The 24,423-nt window shown below is 42.5% G+C and overlaps 1 protein-coding gene across 1 annotated transcript in view; it reads left to right on the forward strand.

Annotated features, from left to right (window-relative positions):
* nbas (NBAS subunit of NRZ tethering complex) overlaps positions 1–24,423 on the forward strand; it is a 547,303-nt gene that overhangs the window by 503,523 nt on the left and 19,357 nt on the right. The window lies entirely within an intron of this gene.

The following is a 24,423-nucleotide window of genomic DNA, read 5'->3' on the forward strand; positions in this document are numbered from 1 at the left end:
AGACTAAAACTAGCAGTGAAAAAAATTCGTTAACTGAAATGAGAATACAACAAAAGGAATGACAGAAATAAAGAGAAAACACACTTATTTATTCATTTATTTACGGCCTAAAAGCAGAGCTCCCAGTGACTGTAAAATGTGTTGGTAAGTGGCGGCCAGAGCTGTCACTCATTATTCATGTTCCGTGTGGAGCTGTCAGCCCAGGAAGCTGTATTTGTTATGCCACAGATGCTCGCTGTGGTGTTTATATTCCCCATGTACCTCCATCAGAGGTTTAGCACAGTATGTTATAAAGCTTTGCTGTCTGTCATCTTGATGTGTCATTCACGCACAATGTAAAGTTTGTGTGCACTGTTTATTGAGTGTGGGTTTTTTTGTTTTTTTTTTGTGCTTTGTGCATTGGTTGAACTGTGGTTTAGCACCAAACTTTGAGTGCAGAGGTTAATGGTGTATGTTTGGCTCAATTGTAGAGGTTTGCACCCTTGATTGAGCGGAGCAAGCTGTGTACCGTTCAGATCATAGTCTGTAAATATTACTTTGCAAAATAGTTTGTTTACAACCATGCTACGTTAATATTTTTTGTTTTGTTTTCTTTAGTTTTCACGGTGCTCAGTATTTGATACTATACTCATGTTCAAGAGGAATAAAACACACATTCACCTGTCAGAGACTCTCCGCTGTTGTTTTTAACACCAAGGGCTGCTAAATTGTTAGCGTCTTGCAAAGGTATTCATCCCCCTTCAGTTTTGTCGCATTACAAGCTGGAATTAAAATGGAATTTTGGGGGGTTGCACCATTTGATTTACACAACATGCCTACAACTTTAAAGGTGCACATTGTTGTTTTATTGTGACACAAACAATAATTAAGATGAATAAACAGAAATCTGGGGTGTGTATAAGTACCCCCCCCCCAAGTCAATACTTTGTAGGGCCACCTTTTGCTGCAGTTACAGCTGCAAGTCTTTTGGGGTATGTCTCTATTAGCTTAGCACATCCAGCCACTGGGATTGTTGCCCGTTCCTCAAAGCAAAACTGCTCCAACTACTTGAAGTTAGATGGGTTGCGTTGGTGTCTAGCAATCTTCAGGTTATGCCACAGATTCTCAATTGGATTGAGGTCTGGGCTTTGACTAGGCCATTCCAAGACATTTCAGTGTTTCCCTTTAAACCACTCCAGTGTAGCTTTAGCAGTATGTTTAGGGTCATTGTCCTGCTGGAACGTGAACCTTCATCCCAGTCTCAAACCTCTGGCTGACTCAAACAGGTTTTACTCCAGAATTGCCCTGTATTTAGTGCCATCCATCTTTCCTTCAGTTCTGACCAGCTTTCCTGTCCCTGCAGATGAAAAATATCCCCACAGCATGATGCTGCCACCACCATGTTTCACTGTAGGAATGGTATTCTCAGGGTGTTGGGTTTGTGCCACACATGGCATTTCCCATGATGGCCAAAAAGAGCAATTTTAGTCTCATTTGACCAGATAATAATCTTCCATGTGTTTGGGGAGTCTGTCCCATGCTGTTGGGCAAACTCCAAACATGTTTTCTTAAGCAATTACCTTTTTTTCTGGCCACTCTTCCATAAAGCCTCACTCTGTGGCGTGTACAGCTTAAAGTGGTCCTATGGACAGATACTCCCATCTGTTTTGGGTAGATCTTCCCATGAGGGGAAGATCTTTTTTTTTTTTGCTAACAGATTAGTAATTAAGTCAACTTAACAAATTTTCTTCTGACTAGAATTGTATCTCCTCTCTCATTTATCATACGAATTCAGTTCTGATCGATGTTTTGGGTAGCTCTTCCCTTGGGGAACAAAATTTAGCCCTTTTGTTGATTTTTCTGTTGTAAACAATTTGTCATGGAGGTTGGTCCTCTCTCACATTGTCACATTTCAGTTCTGTTTGATGTTTTGGTAGTCATGGTTGTTTTGATGGCAGGCCAGATGAGTGACTACATCCTTGACGTTCTGGTTATAGAAAATTGTGTGTGCTGATTGGTTGAGAGATTTGGACTATTTCTCGATAATCACCTCGAGCAACTCACCAAAATGGCTGCCAATCGCTTCGTCACCGTAAGTGAGGACAAATTTCGAATTATGAAAGAAAATGCTGTTCCTAAAAGCCTGATGCTAAAGATGCTATGAAGTTTAGTCTTAGTTCAAAGGTAAGGTGGAATTATGATTTATTTTATCGATTTCAAAACAAAGTATTTTATGTGAGTTGGCATAGATAAGTGACACAAGCCTGCGCCACGCTGTTAATACATTTGCATGCCGCTTTTGAAGTTTGAAATAAATGATTATTTTAATACAATTTATTTGTTTGTTTATGTTTACATTTGTTTATTTATTTTTAAATAATCACCTGTGTATTTTTGCTAAAACAATTACCGCCTCAGGCTCAGTGAATATCGGTGAATAACAACCTTGACTTCATCTTGGTTATTATTCACCGATATTCACTGAGCCTGAGGTGAATAATTGTAAATAAAAACTAATGAAAATATAAAAACTATAACACTCTGCCCTGTGTTAATTGATTGTATCAAAACATATTGCAGCGAATGCTTTAATTTACAAAAATTAAAAATAAAAAATACAGTTGGAACTACTGCCAGAGCTGCTGTTATAGAAAACTAAACCTATATTAATGTCTAAAATCTGCACCCTTCCATGTGATGCAGTGCACAGTCTTAAGCAGAGCTTGTGGTAGTGTATTGTCCTGAGATAAGATAAGATAGCCGCGAGTGAAACAGTAGCTCTAAAGCTCTCCGTTCTCTCACTAAGTGTAAATCAGATAAAAGCTGGCATAATTTCAGGCCTGCAGCTAGAATAATGATTTGCTTAATCCACACCCATGAGTCTCCTCTGAGTTTATTTGAAGCAGCGAGGTCTTGAACACTTGTTGGAAATGGAGTTCATCTATGACTCTCGAGGTCACTGCAGGAGAGGGAAGAGGAGGGAAAGAGTGAGGTGGGGGTGGAAAAGGGGGGAAAAAAACCCTTGGATTTTATCAGAAAGTAGTCCACTTTAGTTCTCGGATGCAGTGCAGGACTGATGGACTCGATGCTGGTGTGTGTTGGAGTGTGACTGGGTATCCATATTGCATGGCGGATCTTTGTTGCACTCTGTGTATCTGTAAGTGATTGACTGCCCTTTTGGTCAGAATGAATTAGGCTTTATGTACTTTCTGAGCTGCTCTTGGGGTGCGTGAGTGAAGTGTGCGCGCGCGCGCGCGCGCGCACAGAGCCTCCTGCTTTCATTGAGTTAATGGGTACGTTCTACATTTGCAACGCAGCTACTTATCAAAACCCACTGCATTTTTCTAAAACCAGCATCAAACACAGCAGCACAAAAAAATAAAATAAACGGGGCAAAATGGTCTTCTTTATTAGCTTTGCAGCTGAAATGCATCACTTTTAGCACTTATTCACCATCATCTCAGGATGTCTAATATAGGGTGACCAGACGTCCTCTTTTGCCCGGACATGTACTCTTTTTGAGACCTAAAAAAATGTCTGGGCGGAATTTCAAAATCGTCAGGGATTTTGTTCCAAAGCCCTCAAGCATGCTTAACAGCGGAATTTCCATTGCGTTTCTCTGTCACTCACAAACTAGTCACGCCCTCCCCCTACTCAGTTCTGTTCGCTTTGCTTTGAGTGGAAGTGAGTAGGGGGAGGGGTGTACGGTCTGACTGGTCTAATAAGGAATAGACAGGATGCTAAACAGCATTTTAATTCTTTTCTTCTTATATTTCAGTAATAATAATGTTTGAGGCAATAAATAAAATGGCCAGATGTGCTGTTATAGGAAAATAATCAACGAGAGGCAGTGTGGAGTCACTGTTACCACCCCAAAGTTGATTATTTTCCAATAACTGCACGTCCGGTTACAAAGTGTTTCCAGTTATCGCCTACATGCTTCCTCATCAGCCTCTCTTTTATTTCCTCTTTATTCAAGAAACATTGTCATGTTCCTGAGAAACCAGGAAGTATGAAGTCTGTCCTGAAGACTGCCCCCATAGAGGAAACCTGACCATTACAAAGCACCGACACTGGAGACTCCTCCCAGAAACAGCCATCTTGCTATGAGCTAAATGGCATAAAACAGATGCAATAATGGCTAGTGGAATCCGTTATCGTTGCTAGGTAATTAACATTCTTATGTAGGCTAAGAGAAGATGGAGCAAAATATTGATTTTTTTACTCCATTATTATTACTGCAAAGAACTTAGGGGTTGGTGTTTGACGACAGACTCTCCTCCTCAGCGAACATCACTGCAGTGACCTGGACATGTAGATTTCTCCTTTACAACATCCGAAGTATCCGCCCCTTCCTCACCCCCTACTCTACTCAGCTCCTGGTCCAAGCACTTATCCTCTCCCACTTGGACTACTACAACTCTGTCTTTGCTGGCCTTCCAGCATCTGCTATCAGACCCCTGCTGCTCATCCAGAATGTTGCAGCCCACCTGATCTACAACTTCCCTCATTCCTCCCACATCACCCCTCTGCTTGCCGACCTGCACTGTCACAGCTCACATCAAATTTAAGGCATTGGTGCTAGCTTAAAAAGCAGTCAAGGGGTTAGGTCCAGTATACCGCCAGAGTCTGAGCCACCCCGACACACCAGCCAGATCCCAATGCTCCGCTACTACTGGTCTCCTGGCCCCACCTCCTCTCTGCTCCTGCCCAGCCAGTTCAAGACTGCTGTATGTCTTGGTCCCCCGTTGGTGGAATGCCCTTCCCATTGCGGTCAGAACTGCTGACTTCCTGACCACCTTCAAGCGCAGACTGAAGACTCACCTCTTCAGGCTGCATCTCTCCCCTTCTTCCCTGCCGACTGTGTAACTGCATAGCGGTCTTGACCAACCCAGGCTGTGTATGTTCTAGCTTGGGGTTAGCTGTTGGAGTTTTATTTTTCTCTATTTAGTTGTACTTTGTCAGCTCACTTGTATGGTTGAATTTTGTTTTCCTTGCCTGTTTGCTGATTGTTGTATGTCAACAAAATATTACACTTAACACTCTGTCACTTGTTCAGTTGGCGCTGGAACTTTCTCCTGTGATGACCTGGCGACTTGTCCAGGGTGTACCCCGCCTTTCGCCCGTAGTCAGCTGGGATTGGCTCCAGCTTGCCTGCGACCCTGTAGAACAGGATAAAGCAGCTACAGATAATGAGATGAGAGATGAGACTTTCTTGTCCAGAAGTTCAGCACTTCTTGTACCTGACTTTTGCACATGTTGTACATCGCTCTGGATAACAGTGTCTGCTAAATGACGTGTAATGTAATTTATATTACAGAATGCTCAGCTAAAACGCATGAAAAATGTCACCTTGATGTTATGTGATTATATAAACTTCCAGGCCATACTTGCTGTAAGTGCTAGCTTGTTTCACGTATAAGCTAGCTACTAGGTAATGTTCATGGATCTATTTCATGATGAGTGAGAAAGAAACTCGATGGATATTTTTTAGATTAGCAGTTAAAAGCCCCAGTTCTTTGTTTTGGTTGCCCAGGAACCTCACTGACCAAACTAAAAATGTGGCATCTGTATACGTAATGTCATAACGTAGTATAGCGAGCCAGTTAGCTAGTTGTAATGTATGAGTACAGACTAATGCAGCATTATACCAACTTGTAATTCCGAACCTCCAACTAGGAAAAAACAAATAAAACGCCCTGTCAAATTCAGAAATTCCTAATTGGGATCTTGGGATGGTCTCTTCAACCCCAAGTGGCGACAAATCAACATGGCTGCGCACGGCATGAACAGTGTATAATGATCTGTCTTCGAAATATCTAAAATATTAGTCCACCTTATTAGTCTGTATTACAGCAAACGCACATGATTGTTCGTATATTGCTCAAAATGACCTCCGCTATACGGCAGGACGACTGAAACTCTCGCAGTATGGAATCAGTCATTAAGGGTCACTTACTCTTAAAAATTCATCAAGTGTAAAATCTTAGGAATGGTTAAGGTATGGGGCGGCACGGTGGTGTAGTGGTTAGCACTGTCACCTCACAACAAGAAGGTTCTGGGTTCGAGCTCAGTGGCCGACGGGGGCCTTTCTGTGTGGAGTTTGCATGTTCTCCCCGTGTCTGTGTGGGTTTCCTCCGGGTGTTCCGGTTTCCCCCACAGTCCAAAGACATGCAGGTTCGGCTAATTGGTGTCTCTAAATTGACCGTAGGTGTGAATGGTTTTTTGTCTCTATGTGTCAGCCCTGTGATGATTTGGCGACTTGTCCAGGGTGTACCCTGCCTCTAGCCCATAGTCAGCTGGGATAGGCTCCAGCTTGCCTCTGGCCATGCACACAGGATAAGTGGCAACAGATAATGGATGGATGGATGGATGGTTAAGGTACGGCTGAGCGATGTTAAGATGTCAATATTCGAAATTCTCTTCCACAGCGTGTGATATCAGGTGGAGAAATCAGCAGCTCGGTGCATGTTTTTCTTACTCGTCCTATCAAAGCAGACATAGTGGTTCACATGGTTGGTTGCTTGGCATTCTCTCAAGCAAGATCAGCAATGTGCCTGTATCAGGCTTTCACTAAGTATCTGATGTTCGCTCTTCCAGAGCTACTCCTAATGAGCTTGTGTCTTTTAGTGGTGAGCTTGCCTTTTGAAATCTCAATAAGCAAGCTCTGTTAATATTTTCCCTGATGAGATTATTTTTCATTAGTCATTTCTTTTTTAATTAATAAAAGAAAATGGAAATAAAAAGCTCAGTGATTATGAAAGAAGGTGTTACATTTTGGTTCATCTCGAGTACAAGAGTGTTGTTTTTGTTGCTGAGGATTATTTTACATGCATGGTGAAGCTATAGACTTAGTCGTGTATAACATGGTATTAGAAATGCCCGATTTGATAGGAAGAGGACAGAACACTCATAAAAAGTAAATTATCTTCAGTCAAAGTGATTAATGAGTCATAGGAGAATGAGTCGAGCAGTCGGCATTGAGCTGATCTGTATGCTGTGGAGCGTGTGTGCGTGTGTGTGTTGTCCCAAGAGACAAGATGAGAGCTGAGTGCTAACGATGAAGGCAAAGGCAGCCAGGAACACCCTCATATGTCAACTCTGTTTCCCCTCTGCAGTGGAGATGCTTTGTCTGTCCTGTCTCTCTCTCTAACACTCTCTTTTTCTGGGTATGGGTCTATGTAAAGATAGCAAGCCTCCTATGTTTATTCTGTCTCTCTCTTTTTCTCTCTCTCTTTGAAAGTTTGAAAACCCTCTAGACTTTTCTATATTTCTGCATAAATATGATCAAAACATCAGATTTCCAAAAAAGAACCCAATTAAACAAATTAGACAAAACTATTATAACTGGTCTTTAATTTATTGAGAAAAATGATTCGAAATTACATATCTGTGATCAGCAAAAGTACCGTATGTGAACCTCTAGGATTAGCAGTGAATTTGAAGGTGAGATTAGAAGTCAGGTGGGCAGCACGGTGGTGTATTGGTTAGCACTGTCACATCACAGCAAGAAGGTTCTGGGGTTGAGCCCAGTGGCCGATGGCGGCCTTTCTATGTGGAGTTTGCATGTTCTCCCCGTGTCTGTGTGGGTTTCCTCCAGGTGCTCCGGTTTCCCCCACAGTCCAAAGACATGCAGTTAGGTTAATTGGTGGCTCTAAATTGACCGTAGGTGTGATTGTGAGTGTGAATGGTTGTTTGTCTCTATGTGTCAGCCCTGTGATGACCTGGCAACTTGTCCAGGGTGTACCCCGCCTCTTGCCCATAGTCAGCTGGGATAGGCTCCAGCTTGCCTGCAACCCTGTACAGGATAAGCGGTTACAGATAATGGATGGATGAATTAGAGTCAGGTGTTTTCAGTCAATGGGACAGCAATCAGGTGCGAGTGCGTGTCCTGTTTAATTTAAAGAACAGGAATCTGTCAAAGTCTGATATTCACAACACGTGTTTGTGGAAGTGTATCATTGCACAAACAAAAGAGATTTATGAGAACCTCAGAAAAAGAGCTGTTGATGCTCATCAAGTTGGAAAAAGTTACAAAAGCATCTCTAAAGAGTTTGGACTCCACCAATCCACATTTTGACAGATGGAGGAAATTTAAGATCACTTTTACCCTCTCCAGAAGTGATCGACCAACTAAGATCACTCCAAGATCTTAGGATCTTTATTAGGAACACCTGCTCTTTCATGCAGTCATCCAATCAGCCAATCATGTGGCAGTAGGACAATGCATAAAAGCATGCAGATACAAGACAAGAGCTTCAGTTAATGCTCGCATCAAACTTCAGAATGGGGGAAAGTAATGTGGTGGTCTCAACAACTGTCTGGTTTAAAGGAGATACACAGAACCATGGCCTCACTTTTTGTTTATAAATGCCTTGAGACCTCAAGAATGGCATCGGAATAGTTTTAAGCATTAACAATAAATCTAATATAGTAATTTTTATGATTAAAGTGATTCATATAGGTAGCGGTCTGAGTGAATGACCTTGACATCTGTAATGTCACCGCAGGAAATCTATCGGTCTCATCGCCATTTCCGCTATACTAAAACACAGAGCTGACTGCAACTCCGATCCTCCATTTTGAGCTAATTTATCGCCATGCCACATAGATGGGTTGCTGGCTGGTGCAGCAACACTACAGAAGGTGGATTTATGTTGCATTCCTGGCCCAAGAATGTTCAAACTGCAAAGATTTGCGAGAAATTCATGGGCACATTGGACGCCTATGAAGTGGTCTCTCTGCTCTGCACATTTTACTGAAGACTCATACAATACCTCTGATCTGTTGAAGAGTGTTGGCTATAAGCCCGTATTGAAAGAGGGTGCAGTACCAACAATTAAATAAAACTACAAGAAAAGGAAAGTATTTCTTTTATTTATTTATTTATTTATTATTTTTTTTTAAAGGAAAGTAAGTTCAGTTGCACCAGTTCTCCCGGAGTGTGAGCCGAGGGTTGTTGGTAAAACCCAGGACGGGACGGGACATATCACTCGGGCAGTGACCTCCCCACGGTTGTTGCTAAAACCAGTGAGGTCCCATCCCAGGTTTTAGTATTTGCCTGAGCTGAGCAGTAATGGCGGAGTACTCAGTATGGACAAGATGGAGAATGAGTGGACCAGCTGTCTGATTTCTCCACTGGATATGCTTGCCTCAGCAGCAATATCTCGCCCTTATGTGGAAGAAGTGAATGAACGGAGAACTGAACGAACAACTGAAAGTCAGATTGTTTCAAAACAATCGGCCACAAGGTCGGCCTTCAAGAAGCGAGAACACAGACAGGTAAGATGCGACTCTCATTTGGATACAAAACAACAAAAACAACACGTTGTTTCCCTGCATTTAGATTAATACATGTAACTTGTATTGTGTATTTAAGTTACCGGTATAAGATTATTTAATTTGCTTCAGAATGTGATTGTCTCAGTTCATCTGATTATTTAATTAGCCTTTTACGTTTTATCAGTGAAAATGCATGCATGTACAGTATGTTGCATAAGTTATAACACCTATCCTGTTTTAATGAGAGTCAACCCACAATTAATGAAGTCAAATCAGTCTTATTTGAGCAAGTTGGTAACGGTATTTCTTACTTTCACCATAAATTTTTATTTATATGACTTTGGTCTATAGCTGTCAAAGGCCTTGGCCTTAAAACCGGTTACTGCAGTGACATCACACACTCAGGGCTGGCTGGCTCAGCGTGGCAGCTCGAATGCCAACTTTGCAGTCGATTTTAACTCTCAAAAACATATTTTTTAAAATTCCCATTTATGCAGCATACAAGAGTCAAGGATGGAGATACTATCCACTCAGAAATGTACTTAAAAATAAAGGTTCTGCATGTCTCCTTTAAACACCGGAATGCCTATAATGTGGCTCTGTCAGTAAACTCAAGGAAAAAAACGTGCAACGATCTCTATCGGTTTTCCGCTAAATGCCACCTTTTGCATTAGGATTGGCTGGTCCAAGGATGGAGATACTATCCACTCAGAAATTTTTTTAAAAATAAAGGTCCTGCATATCTCCTTTGAGTATTTCAGAAACTGCTGATGTGGGATGTTCTCACAAAAAAAAAAAAAGTCTCTAGAGTTTACAAAATCACATTTGCAGATGATACTGGAGCGAGTGATCCATTGGCTGACATCATGATCAGTTGTGAACTCAAAGAAAAAACGAAGGACCAGGAAAAGTGCTGCTGACCCCAGACATCCAAGCAGCCACCTCTTTGTCAAACTGTGATCGCAGAAGTGCTACAGGTCCATCACCTCCAGAACCAGTGGATACTTCTGTAGCCTATAACAGTTCCTTCCCACTACATCAAAACTTATTGCACGCTTTGCAGTTTATATGACTGAACATCGTTGCACTTCATTGCACTGTTTATTGTCTGGAGTCCTGTCTAATTATGGCATTATTGCAGTCATTTTATTATTCTCTTGTTATTCTACTCAGAGAATTGGGATGTCGGCAGAGCTGACCATGTTTGTTCTGAAGGCTGAAATATATTGCATGTAAATGCTCAATACCACTGCTGTTTCTTCTCTCTCAAGAGACGCAATTTCATCTGTGTCTACGGGCAGGCTGTATTCACCAAATACTTGTACTTTGTGGTTTAAATTATTAGATCCTTCACTGTGGTCAGGTAAATTTGAAGCATGGTGGCTCTATCCGTCTCTTTTTCATTATTTTTCCTCTTCTCTCTCTCTCTTGCTTGGCCATCTGTGTGAAGGCAGAACAAGCCCAGTATCTTTAGTCCTACAGGAACCATCTGTCAGTGATGAGCAAGCTTGGAGGCAAATGCAGGGTTCAGTTTATTGAACAAACCAGGGCAGAAGAACCAAAAGGCCAAGGCAATGATTAAAATCAGAAGGCAGGCAGAGGTGCAGGATGTGACTAGGCACAGGCAGAAACTACAAGATTAGCAATGTCAATGACAAATGCAGAAGCCAGAAACTGTGACGATGAGGTCAGGGTTAGAGACTCTACAGACTATAATATCTAAGCCAGGGAGCACTGAAGCTGTCCTTATGGCTCATGGATATTCCCAACACCTTACGAAAACATTTTATGTCTTAGTTTAATCCGTTACCATCTGTACCGTTACGTAGCTTGTGTAGTCTTAATAAGCAATCACTTGGATGAACACATAATTGCAAATCGATGACATGAGAGAAGTTATGAAAAGTTACGTTCATGGTTGTTCACATTTGTTGTTTTGGTGTCATGTTGGTTCTTATACTCTAGACTTAATACACAATACTTAAGACACTTTCAGTGTTAACAGCATCACACTGTAAAGTTAGTAATTTCATTTAGTTGGATTGCAGTCTACAAATCAGACATTCACACTCTCAGAAAACAAAGTACATCATTGTACCTTTATAGGTACAATGGCTTGTCACTGGGGCAGTACCCTCTACGGCAGGGGTTCTCGACCTTTTCTACTTTAAGGCCCACCTATTCATACTTGTAACAAGTTGGGGCCCATTTAAAAAGATCCCCAATTATTTTGCCTCATCTGTTCTATTAGAATCTAATAATCTATTGTAAAGTGTATTAATGGGATGCAACACCACATCCATCTGTTGAGTTCCCCGACCTCTGAAACAAACCCAGACGAACAAATGAAAACCTGGAAGAGCATGGAGGTGTACAACTTTTTATATGTGGCTGGGTTAAAGATCTGGGGATCAAGACACTACAAGATAGACGGCGGTAGACAGATCTAAGTGCAGGAAGAGTGCTTATTAGCAGGCATGATATTTACAAAAACAAAACACAAACAGAAAGCAGAATCATAAAGCAGAGTATTTAAACAGAGTTTTAAACATGGCTAGAAACAAACGTGATAAAGATGATACTTTGCAAAGCTTCCGTGGAAACAGTATCCTTATCTGCGCGTGCTGATTGCGCTCAAATCAGTATCATGTGTTTTCCATAACGACCATGTCTCAAGCACGCACACAACGAGCTTGGCCGCTCGAGCTGCACCAGACTCAAGTGCATTTAGGCGTGATAGTCACGTGTATATCGCCATGCATTGCTGCCAAAATACCTCATTTTCATCGATAACCCATCGCAAAGCATCGCAAGCTGTAGTGTGACCATAGCTTAATGAGGCAGATGTGATGTCGGATACAACCCAGCAATGGTACCCTACTACAGTCATGTGAAAAAGAAAGTATACCCTCTTTCAAGTCTAGGTTTTAAGTGTCAGGACATAATAAAAAAAAAAAAATCATCTGGTCTTTACCAGGTCTTAGAATTAGGCAAACACAACCTTAGATGACCAATAACACATGACATATATTCACCCTGTCATTATTTATTTAACACAAAGTAAGCCAAAAAATGCAGTAGGAGTGTGTGAAAAATTAAGTACACCCTTACTGCTTCCATGGAAATTATGAAGGCAATTAGCAGCCAGGTGTTGCTGATCAAATGAATTTGATTAATTGATCATCAGCCAGTATGGCCATCTCTTAAAAAGCAAAAGTTTTGGCACTTTGCTGGTCTTGAGCACTCAGGTGTATGTTAACACAATGCCAAGGAGGAAAGACATCAGCAATGATCTTAGAGAGGCAACTGTTGCTGCACATCAGTCTGGGAAGGGTTATAAGGCCATTTTCAAACTATTTGAAATCCATCATTCTACTGTGAGAAAGATTCTTCAGAAGTGGAAAACATTCAAGACAAATGACAATCTTCCCAGGAGTGGACGTCCCAGCAAATTTACTCCAAGGTCAGACTGTGCAATGCTTAGATAAACTGCAAAAAAACAACAACCAAGAACTACATCTAGGACTCTACAGGCCACAGCTAGCATGTTAAAGTTTATGACAGTACAATTACAAAAAGACTGCACAAGTATGGCTCGTTTGGAAGGGTTGCCAGAAGAAAGCCTTTTCTGTCTAAAAAAAGAACATGGCAGCATGGCTTAGGTTTGCAAAGATGCATCTGAACAAGCCACAAGCCTTCTGGAACCATGTCCTTTGGACAGATGAGACCAAAGTGGAAATATTTGGCCATAATGCACAGCGCCATGTTTGGTGAAAACCAAACATAGCATATCAGCACAAACACCTCATACCAACCATCAAGCACGGTGGTGGAGGGGTGATGATTTGGGCTTGTTTTGCAGCTACAGGGCCTGGGTACCTTGCAGTCAGTGAGTTAACCATAAACTCCTCTGTATACCAAAGTATTCTAGAGGCAAATGTAAGGCCATCTGTCCAACAGCTAAAGCTTGGCTTCAATTGGGTCATGCAGCAGGACAATGATCCCAAGCATACCAGCAAATCTACAGCAGAATGGCTGAAAAAGAAAAGAATCAAGGTGTTGGAATGGCCTAGTCAAAGTCCAGACCTCAACCCAATTGAAATGCTGTGGCGGGACCTTAAGAGAGCTGTGCATATACAAATACCCTCAAACATGAATGAACTGAAGCAATGTTGTAAAGAAGAGTGGGCCAAAATTCCTTCACAATGGTGTGAGAGACTGATAAAATCATACAGAAAACGATTGCTTCAAGTTATTGCTGCAGAAGGTGGTTCTACAAGCTATTGAATTATGGGGTGTACTTACTTTTTCACACAGGGATTCTGCATTTTCACTTAATTTTTGTTCAATAAATAATAGCACGATGGAATCTGTTGTGTGTTGCTTTACACCTGAGGTTAGATTTGTGTAATTTTAGGACCTGTTACGGATCAGATGGTTTTTTGTTCTGTCTTGATTGGTAAAACCATGCAACTGGAAGAAGGTGTACTTTCTTTTTTCACATGACTGTGTAGTTACCTTGAAGTCCAATAATGAGCCGTAGGGGTTACATTAGTGTAGACTGTACCTTGGGGTTTAGAAATGGACTCCTACTGTACCCCGGTTTCTGACAGTGCAGGAATGCATTCACCTCGCCATTGTAACCATCCTGAAGCTTCAGTACTGTATTCCCTTTTAGCTGCCTGTATGGTGGATATCTATGTCCATTTTCCATAAGTTGGCATCTTAATTCCTCAATCAGTGAATTGCCTCTGAGTGTTTAACCAGCCAGTCCTAATGCAAAGGGTGGCATTGAGAGATTTAGATTAGATTAGATTAGATTAGATTAGATTAGATTAGATTAGATTAGATTAGATTAGATTAGATAAAACTTTATTGATCCCTTTGGAAAGATATTGCACTTTATATTGCACATTGTCCGGTATTGCTTATTGCTAGGCTAGGCTACTGCTCCTTCCCGTCCTCTGTCCTCCTGTTACCCCTCCTCCCCCCCAGAGAGGAGTTATATAGTCTGATGGCATGAGGGACAAAGGAGTTTTTGAGTCTGTTTGTCCTGCACTTGGGAAGGAGCATTCTGTCACTGAACAGTCTCCTCTGGTTGCTGATGACGGTGTGCAGAGAGTGACTGGCATCGTCCATGATGTTCAGTAGTTTGTCCATAGACCTCTTCTCTGCCACCGTCACCAGAGAGTCCAGCTTCATGCCGACCACAGAGCCAGCCTGCCTGATCAGTTTGTCCAGCCTGGATGTGTCCTTCTTGGATGTGCTGCCCCCCCAGCACACCACGGTGTAAAACAGGACACTGGTGACCACAGACTGATAGAACATCCACAGGAGTTTCCTGCAGATGTTAAAGGACCACAGCCTCCTAAGGAAGTATAGCCTGCTTTGTCCCTTCCTGTATAAGTGTTTGGTGTTGCAAGTCCAGTCCAGCTTGCTGTCCAGCCACAGCCCGAGGTACTTGTAGGAATCCACAGCCTCCACCTCAACTCCCTTGATCAGAACTGGTTGTGACCTTGGTCTGGACCTCCCAAACTCAATGACCAGCTCCTTGGTCTTCAAGGTGTTGAGCTGCAGATGGTTCCTGTTGCACCACACAGCAAAGTCCCTCAACAGGCTCCTATACTCCTCCTCTCTGTCGTCACTGATACACCTAATGATGGCTGTGTCATCGGCAAACTTCTGAATGTGACACAGCTCCGAGTTGTAGCAGAAGTCCGTAGTGTACAGGATGAAGAGAGGAGGGGCCAGCACCATGCCCTGGGGTGCTCCGGTGCTGCTAATCACAGTGTCAGACGTGATGTCCTTCAGCCTGACATACTGCGGCCTGTCAGTGAGGTAGCTGGAGATCCAGGTGACCAGGCAGGGGTCCACTCACATCCTGTTCAGTTTGTCCCGAAGCAGTAGGGGCTGGATGGTGTTTAAGGCATTCAAGAAGTCCAAGAAGAGGATCCTCACTGTGCCATTTCCCTTATCCAGATGCAAGTGGGCTCGGTGTAGCAGGTAGAGGATGGCGTCTTCCACACCAACACCTGCCCGGTACGCAAACTGCAGACAGTCCTGGGTATGTTGTACCTGGGGTCTGAGGAGGCTGAGGAAAAGCCACTCCAGTGTCTTCATCAGATGTGAAGTGAGTGCCACCGGTCGGAAATCATTCAGCTCGCTGGGCTGATTCTTTTTGGGAACTGGAACGATACATGATGTCTTCCAGAGGGTTGGCACTCTCCCCAGCTGCAGGCCGAGGTTGAAGATGCGCTGGAGTGGTTCACCCAGTTCAGTAGCACAGGTCTTCAGTAGTCGTGGACACACCTTGTCCGGGCCTGCTGCTTTCCTGGGGTGAAGCTTCCTCAGTTGACCTCTGACCTGGTCTGCAGTAATGCATGGAGGAGTCTGTGTTGAGGTGGGGGAGGAGGGGGCTGCTGTGATGACTGGGGGGAGGTGTGTTGAGGGAAGAAGGAGAGATGGCTGCAGTGAGGGAGAGGGTGAGGGGGACGTGGGCTGGTTGAACCGATTGAAGAAGTCATTCAACTCGTTCGCCCTCTCCACTGTTCCCTCAACGACTCCGGTCTTTGTATTGTGGCCTGTGATGGTTTTCACACCTTCCCAGACCTCCCTCATGCTGCTCTCCTTCAGCTTCTGCTCCATCTTTCTCCTGTAGCTGTCCTTAGCTTCCCTCATGCAGCATTTCACCTCCTGCTGTGCTGCTTTTATCGCCTCCCTATCCCTGCTCCTGAAGGCGGCCTTCTTCCTGTTGAGGACAGCTTTGACTTCCTGTGTTACCCATGGCTTGTTATTAGGGTAACACCGTACAGTCTTAGCAGGGGAGACCACGTCTGCACAGAAGTTGAGGTAATCTGTCAGACAGTGTGTCAGCCCCTCTATGTCACAGTGTGGGCTAAGCAGCACATCCCAGTCCGTGATGTCATAGCAGTCTCTGAGGGCATCTTCCATTTCAGGGGACCACCTCCTGATGGAGCTAGTTGTTGCAGGCTGCCTTTGAACCGGGGGGTGTACTTCGGCTGTAGAAGAACCAGGTTGTGGTCAGACTTCCCTAGTGGGGGGAGAGGTGTGACTCTGTATGCATCCCTCACATTAGCATACAGCAAGTCAATTGTCCTGTTGTTCCTTGTTGGACAATCCACAGCCTGGTAAAAAGCAGCCAAAGTAGCGTGATTAAAGTCCACAGAAATGATCATAAATGCCTCAGGGTGCTGTGTCTGCAGTCTTGCTGTGACAGAGTGAATCCTCTCACATGCTGCGGCTGCCCTCGGAGGGATGTAAACACAGATGGTGATCACGTGACTGAACTCCCTTGGCAGATAATATGGCCATAGGCTAACGGCTAGCAGCTCCAAGTCCAGGCAACATAAAACTGCCTTTACGGAGATATGTCCCGGGTTACACCAGCAGTTGTTAACATAAATGATGAGTCCCCCACCTTTGCTTTTCCTGCATGTGTTAGTGTCTCTGTCAGCTCTCACAGCAGTGAATCCCCACAGGTCCACGTTAGCATCCGGTACAAGATGTGTTAGCCATGTCTCCATAAAGATAAATAAGCTGCTCTCCCGGTAAATCCACTGGTTGTTCAGAGCGGAAAGCTCGTCGACTTTATTCAGCAGCAAGTTCACATTCCCTATGATAACAAAGGGAATGGATGGTTTGTAGTGCCACAGATTGTCTGCTAGCCTAGCCTTTAGCTTAGCTCCAGCTTTGCAGCCCCTGGGTTTCCTCCTCAACTCGGCCGGGATGGGGTGTCGTATCCTGGCTCGTCCCATTGTTCTCAGGGCCAGCAGCTCCTCTCTCGAATAAGTGAGAAAACTGGCTCCTGGTTGCGTGCTAAAGTTAAAAATATCCATGTGATATAAGTAAAACACACTATGTCTTTGTAAGAATAGCAAAAAAGTAAAAAAGGTGGAAAAAAAGAGGTTTAAAGAGCTAAAAACTACAGAGCTACTGGAGAGGCAGCCGTCTCACACAGCGCCCATTCAATTGGCCCATTTAGTGGAAAACTGATAGAGATTGTTGCACTTTTTTTTCCCCTTGAATTTATTGACAGCCATATTATAGGCATTCTAGTGTTTAAAGGAGATACGCAGAACCTTTATTTTTAAGTGCATTTCTGAGTGGATAGTATCTCCATCCTTGACTTTTGTATGCTGCATCATTGGGAATAAAAAAATATATTTTTTTGAGAGTTAAAATTAACCGCAAAGTTGGCATTCGAGCTGCCCCGCTGAGCCAGCCAGCCCTGAGTGCGTGACGTCACAGCGGGAACCGGTGCGATAGACCAAAGCCAGACTCGGCAGGCGAGAGTGGTTGCAATGGCCTATTTGTTCGGATTTATTGGAGATTCTTCGGATTCCTCAGAAAGTAATACATCTGACTGTGATAGTCCTGAAATTGGAGTGTGTGTACATACTACTGCTATACACATAGAACTGTATCAGTTCAAACCATCAGAAAGTGAATCCGATAGTAACACATCGGCCACAGAGGCCCCCACCTTACAAAATAAAGCCAGAGAACAAAGCCGTCTAGAGAATTGGATGGAATTGAAGTGATCGTCTCGTGTGACTCTCATTAAAACAGGATAGGTGTTATAACTTATGCATCATACATGTACATGCATGCATTTTCACTGACAAAACGTAAAAGGCTAATTAAATAATCAGATGAACTGAGACAATCACATTCTGAAGCAAATTTAATAATCTTATACCGGTAACTTAAACACACAATACAAGTAACATGTATTGATCTAAATGCAGGTAAACAACGTGTGGTGTTGTTTTTGTTATGTAACCAAATGAGAGTCACAACTTACCCGTCTGTGCTCTCGCTTCTTGAAGGCCGATCTTGTGGCCGATTGTTTTGAAACAATCTGACTTTCAGTTCTTTGTTCCTTCGCTTCTTCCACGTAAGGGTGAGTTATTGCTGCTGAAGCAAGCATATCCAGCGGGAAAAAAAAGCATATCCAGCGGAGAAATCTGATGACTGGTCCACTCATTCTCCATTTTCTCCATACTGAGTACTCTGCCATTACTGCTCGGCTCACACTCCGGGAGAACTGGTGCAGCTGAACTTACTTTCCTTTTCTTGTAGTTTTCTTTTCCTTTAATTGTTGGTACTGCACCCTCTTTCAGTACAGACTTATAGCCAATGCTCCTCAACAAATCAGAGATCTTATATGAGTCTTCAGTAAAATGTGCAGAGCAGAGGTGAGACCACTTTGTGGGCGCCCAATGTGCCCATGAATTTCTCTCAAAACGCGTCCAAATCTTTGCAGTTTGAACATTCTTGGGCCATGAATGCAACATAAATCCACCTTCTGTCGTGTTGCTGCACCCGCCAGCAATGCATCTACGTGGCATGGCAATAAATTAGCTCAAAACGGAGGATTGAAGTTGCAGTCAGCTCTGTGTTTTAGTATAGCGGAAATGGCGATGAGACCGATAGCCTTCCTGCGGTGACATTACGGACGTCAAGGTCATTCACTCAGACCGCAAACTATATGAATCATTTTAATCGTAAATATTACGATATTAGATTTATTGTTAATGCTTAAAACTATTCCCATGCCATTTTTGAGGTCTCAAGGCATTTATAAACAAAAAGTGAGGCCATGGTTCTGTGTATCTCCTTTAAGCTGTATGGGTGACCTGAGCTCATCCCATGCGTGTGTTTGAGCAGTCAGTCAGTCAGTCAAGCAGCAAGTTAGTGAGCGAGTAAAAATATTTCTTCCAGGTAGACCAGCTCAGCAAAAGTGTCTTCATTCATATGCTTTTAGTATTCAGTAATAATACAGCACCAGTCTATTGATCTGCATTATTGCTGCTTTATTTCAGCTTCTATCTTCCTAGCATCTGTCTGTCATGCTGATGTGGGCAATAAATCCATCTCCTTCTGGCTGATGCTGTGCATGCTGCAATTAGTCAAACTTCTCAGATTTTCTATTTTGCTGGATATTATATAAGTACTAGGCAGTCGGAGATCAAACCGAACAGATAAAAGGGTGTTTTTTTTCTTTTTTACACGAGCTGTAAAATCACTTGAACACGGGTTAAACACTTTGCCTGGCATCATAAGACAAACATGTCATGGAAGTTAGCATGTGCTATCCACAGTTGCCAAGACAGTTTTTGTCCATTTATTTAAGAGTTTTGTGTTACTGACAGTCGTCATGAGAGCTGCATGTTTGCTTGATGATCATATGTCACATGCACATATGTTCTCCTACGGTACTTAATAACGGCTGTCCTAAGAGGCATGCTGAATCAGCAACAGAGTGCTGTGATCCGTCCCTACTTGCTCCTACCAACCTGAAATCGATTCTTTTCTTATAACAGTGTGTCCTGAAGTGTTTTATTGCTCTTACGTCACAGTAATTTATCAACAATTACTGTAAGAGAAGGGACTACGTTTGTGGTGGGTGGGTGCAATGCCTTGGCCGGGGCACTAGGGGAGCTGTGATGCCGAGCAGCAGGAAGTGCCTGAACTGTAAAGATGGCTGCCATATATAAACAGGAAGTGGAAGGTGCCAGGTCTCTTTTTTTTGGTCTCCTTTTTGTGCAGGGGGTAAGGTTGGTGGTGTACAGTTTTTTTTCTTTTTTTTTTTTCTTTTGTTTGTCCAGGTGTGATGTGTGCTGTGCGCTAGAAACTTGGTGTGTGTTCCGACTGTTTGATTGACCTGTTCAGATTTTACAGATTGGTTGTGTAGACTGGTATCTTAGTCTCCATTCTGTAGTTCTGTTGTATGTATGTAGGCAGTCGCAGTTTCAGAGCGTGAGTGTTGCTGTGTGTGTGGTGTCAGTTTCATATTGGTTGTGTGTGTTTGTTTCTGTCCCAGGCAGGGTGGCCAACCTGTACTGGGACACTGTACGCCGCCAATTGCTTCAGCCAGCAGCCCAGCATAGATACCGGTTTGTGCAATATGTGGTAATGGTTGACTTTTATTGTTACTGGTTCATGAACTCAATAAAATTAACTTAATAACTCTGTTTAGTACTATTTTAAAAACATATTTAATTGTAGGGTTTTAAACTTGCTATTTGTGGGCCACTGGCTGTAGTAGGGGGTCAGCTGCTCGCCACAGGTCTATTGTGTTTGTAATGGTTTTTATCTGTTCACCACAGAGCTATTGAGCGTGTTTTGTAGCGGGTTTTTACAACTAGATTGATGGACTGTTTTTTGATTGCTGTGGTTGCTGTGTATGTAGTGCTATCCTGAAGGTGAGCAGCTGCCCCCCCCAAACCCCTCTTCTGTCTCTATTGTGTAAGCTTTTAATAAACCCCACATTATTTGCAAACGTGTCTTGGTCTTCTTTGGTGTTAAACAACATTGCTGGTATCTTGACCCTGTTACATTACAATTTTGAAAATTATTAAATAATATGTTGTACTTTTAATGTTATGGAATGTTCTCAAAACAGTTCCTGTTATCACTTGTTATAACAGCTTTATTACAGGGCTCATTTGAATACTCAGTTCTGCTTGGTCTTAGGGGATTCTGTGCTCTTTTATTTCTGTATAACAGACCGTTGCTATGGACCACGTCATTAGCAGGAGCAATAAAGTAATTTTTAAATCAGTATTTTGTATCCGATTATTGGCTTCTTTAGTAACTAGGAGTGTAATAAGCAGGACAACGTACAGCTTCGTGTCAGGGTCCTGCATCACCCTGTCAGGGTTTATTTAAATAATATTGGTTGGCTTTGAGTGGTATATCCGATATAGTCCATTCAGTTAGCATGATATTGAACGAGTCGAAGACTCGTTCAATATCATGCTAGCTGAATGGAATATATCGGATATTAGTAGTAGTAACAGCCACTCCGGAGAGTATGGTGAGGTATTGTCTATGTCGTTCATTCACAGTTAGTTGTTGCAGCTCCTCATATGGCTGAACAAGCCAGTTCGCGATTTGCATGTGCGGCCGCAGTTAGGGCAGGTTGTTCCTCCTGGAAGAGTTGGTCTGCTTGGGGCTTGCTGCCTTGCTTTTCGGGCCTGTCTCTTTCGAACAGCATCGTCTATACGTTCGGATTCGAAGGTCTCGACTATTTTGGCCATCACCCGGCACCAGGAGGAGCGGTCTGAGGTGAGACTTTCAAAGTCATTTGGCTCGACTTTTCCTTTTTTGAGGTATAATTTCAGAGTGTCTTTGTATCTCTTCTTTTGACCTCCCTGAGAGCGAGTTCCCACCTCAAGCTCTCCAAAGAAGATTTGTTTCGGGAGACATGTGTCATCCATTCTGGCACAGTGCCCTGCCCAGCGTAGCTGGTTCTTCATGACCATGGATTCAATGCTGGTACTCTTTGCTTCTTCCAGCATGCTGACATTTGTCCGATAGTCTTTCCAGGAGATCCCAAGAATTCTTCGTAGGGAGCATTGGTGAAATTGCTCCAGGGTTTTGAGGTGTCTGCGATATGTCACCCATGTCTCGCTGCCGTATAAGAGGGTTGGTATGATCACAGCTTTGTACACCATTAGTTTCGTGTCAGTTTTGAGGTTACAGTTCTCGAATACGCGTTTCCGAAGTTTTATATCAGATATACCATGAAAAAAAGCCAGCAAATATGATTATTATCATACATACACACTCTCTTCCAGTTTTTTGATGTCCATTGGTATGTTTTTCTCTTGTAAACAGAGGGGAACTATCACGGCCTTCTAGGCCTTCAGAGAAGGCCCAAACATATCAGTATTTCAAATGTCATGTTTAATTTCTTTCATAATTTTATTGTAATTATTCTCTTCTAATTTGGTCTCATTTTCTATCAAATTTGCTTCAGAAATGAAAGGGGTACTGTCCTAAAAACATTAAAATAGAGTTATCCGGTGAGATTTTTTTGTTTCTTGTCTCTAGGCTGAGAAGAGTTTAGAGCTGGCTCACTCATGGGTTAGGACTTCATTCCTGGGACAGAAGGCCATGGCAGTGTATGTTTATGTAGGAAGTGACAGATGAATTAACCAATCAGATATTGATTTATAGTGGGAGGGATCAAAATTTTATCACCCTCGGCCTTCTTGAAGGCCAACACAAGCTTAACTGCGAGTCAACACCGTCAGCACAGCAGTGAAGGAACCATCCAGCCGGTGTAGTGTTCATCAGTAGTGTTAGCAAATGCTAATAAAGTGGTCAAGCCAGTGCTATTGAGAGCAAGTAGCACAGGCTAACGACTGAGAAACTAAGATTTCTGTCTCCAGACTCTTCTTCCACACATGCTCGCTACATTATTTTTCACTCAGATTTAAGTATTCATGTCTCTCTGTAATTTACTGAGTTACTTTTAAAATCAACATCGACAGCTGCACACAACAGAGCTACCTGGCAGCCTGCCGCTAATCCCTTGCAAAATCCTTTGCCCTGTTGCTTTTTTGGTGTGTCCGGCTAAGTTTTGGCTGAGCTGAAGTCCCAGCTCTAATAGTAACAGTTTGCAACTGTTTGTAAATATGCGTAAAGAATATCTAATAACGTTTTGGTAGCATTTTGACTGTTCAACATGTCTTTCTCTTTCCCGGTGAGCAAAGAAATGCTTGTGCACATGCGTAGCAGAAAACTTTCTCATTGGATATTCGCATCAGCTCCAACGTGTGACATCATGTTGTCTTGACAACTATGCAGTATCGTAAACCATATTCAATGCTCATTCTCCATTGGGTAGAGTGGCATAATACACATAGGATAAGCGATGTGCTAACAATATTGCATGCTATCAAACCAAATGAATGAAACCTGTTAGAAGTGAATAGATCACACATGTTTTTATTTCATTGAAAAAGTGTCCTGTTCGTATAATAATTGACAACAATGACTGGCTCTCTGTGCACTATCCCTTTCGTAAAGATTCGCCGGTCTCTCTTGAAGTTAGCAAGACAGAAATGTAGCTTGTTCTGTTACAGCCTGGACAAACCAAAAATTCCTGTAAAGTGTTTGTAATGCCTTATTGTAATGCTTTAAAATTAATATACATTATTAGTAATGACCAAAATGAATTAATAAAGCAGGGGGGGAAATAATATAAATTTATTTTATTATCAAGCACAAAACTATCGATAAATTGCGGCTTCTGGATCCCGGAAAAAGGCAGCCTTGCCTCAGGGCTAATCTTGCCTGATGTCACACATGGATCCCCAGTTATCTAGGTCATTTCCATTCATCTGACTCCGAGCTTGTTTACTCAACGAAATTGGATATTGTTCTAGAAATCTTACAAAAATAACGAAGGAAAAGCGCTGTGTTGTGTTTAGATGTTCAAATTCATATACAATACATTACAATACAATACAATACATTCAGTTCACGAATTTCTGAGAAAAGACACTAATCTAAAGCAACAGTGGGTGAGGTTTGTGCAAACGAAACTTACACCCTCTGTCAAGAAAAGGAGAGCTGTAGACAAGTTGATGACAGCCCATGTAAATTATGCATCTTTTTTTATTGTTATCAGTTAATAACCACCAGCTAATGATCTAGATTGATTAGAATATATTGGTATTACAGTCAAGGCACGAAATGATGGACACTAATATTTGCATATTTATATCTGTTATAAAATTATAATTATGACATTTATTAGTACATGTACTTGTACATGATTTATACAAATCTAATAAAATTTTCCAGCTGTTGCACCATGCCACTGCATCTACCCAAATCAAGACAGAGTCATGACCAGAGAATTACTGGAGCAAAAACAAACCCATTTCTTTAATAAATGACATTTGATCTAATATTTGGACAGTTTGTTGATTCCTCTATTATCGCCCACTTCATATTGTCTTTCAATAATTACACTGTGCCAGTCCTGTACGCTTTGGCGCACGCACCAGAAGGACTCTTGAGTGCACTGCAGAATACGCGCATGCCAAGCGGACGCTCGCACGCACGCTGTTAATTATGCACACCTGGATGTGATTAAGACGAATCAGTGTGCCTGTAAAAGGACTGTGTCAACGCACACTCGGTTCAAAGTATTGCGTGACATTTCTACACTTTGCAGAGTCTTTTTTTTTTTTCTGTGTTGATCTCCTGGTTTTTTGATCGCTGTTCCTAGTTTCCGTTTTTGGTCTGTGCCTGTGATACTCTGTGCTTCACCCGACCCATTATTTGTTTCTTGTTTATGATCTTGACTGCCGTTTTGGATTGTTTGCCTGTTTGTCACTT

The sequence above is a fragment of the Neoarius graeffei genome, chromosome 2 (genome assembly GCF_027579695.1).
Source record: "Neoarius graeffei isolate fNeoGra1 chromosome 2, fNeoGra1.pri, whole genome shotgun sequence".
NCBI classification, from domain to species: domain Eukaryota; kingdom Metazoa; phylum Chordata; class Actinopteri; order Siluriformes; family Ariidae; genus Neoarius; species Neoarius graeffei.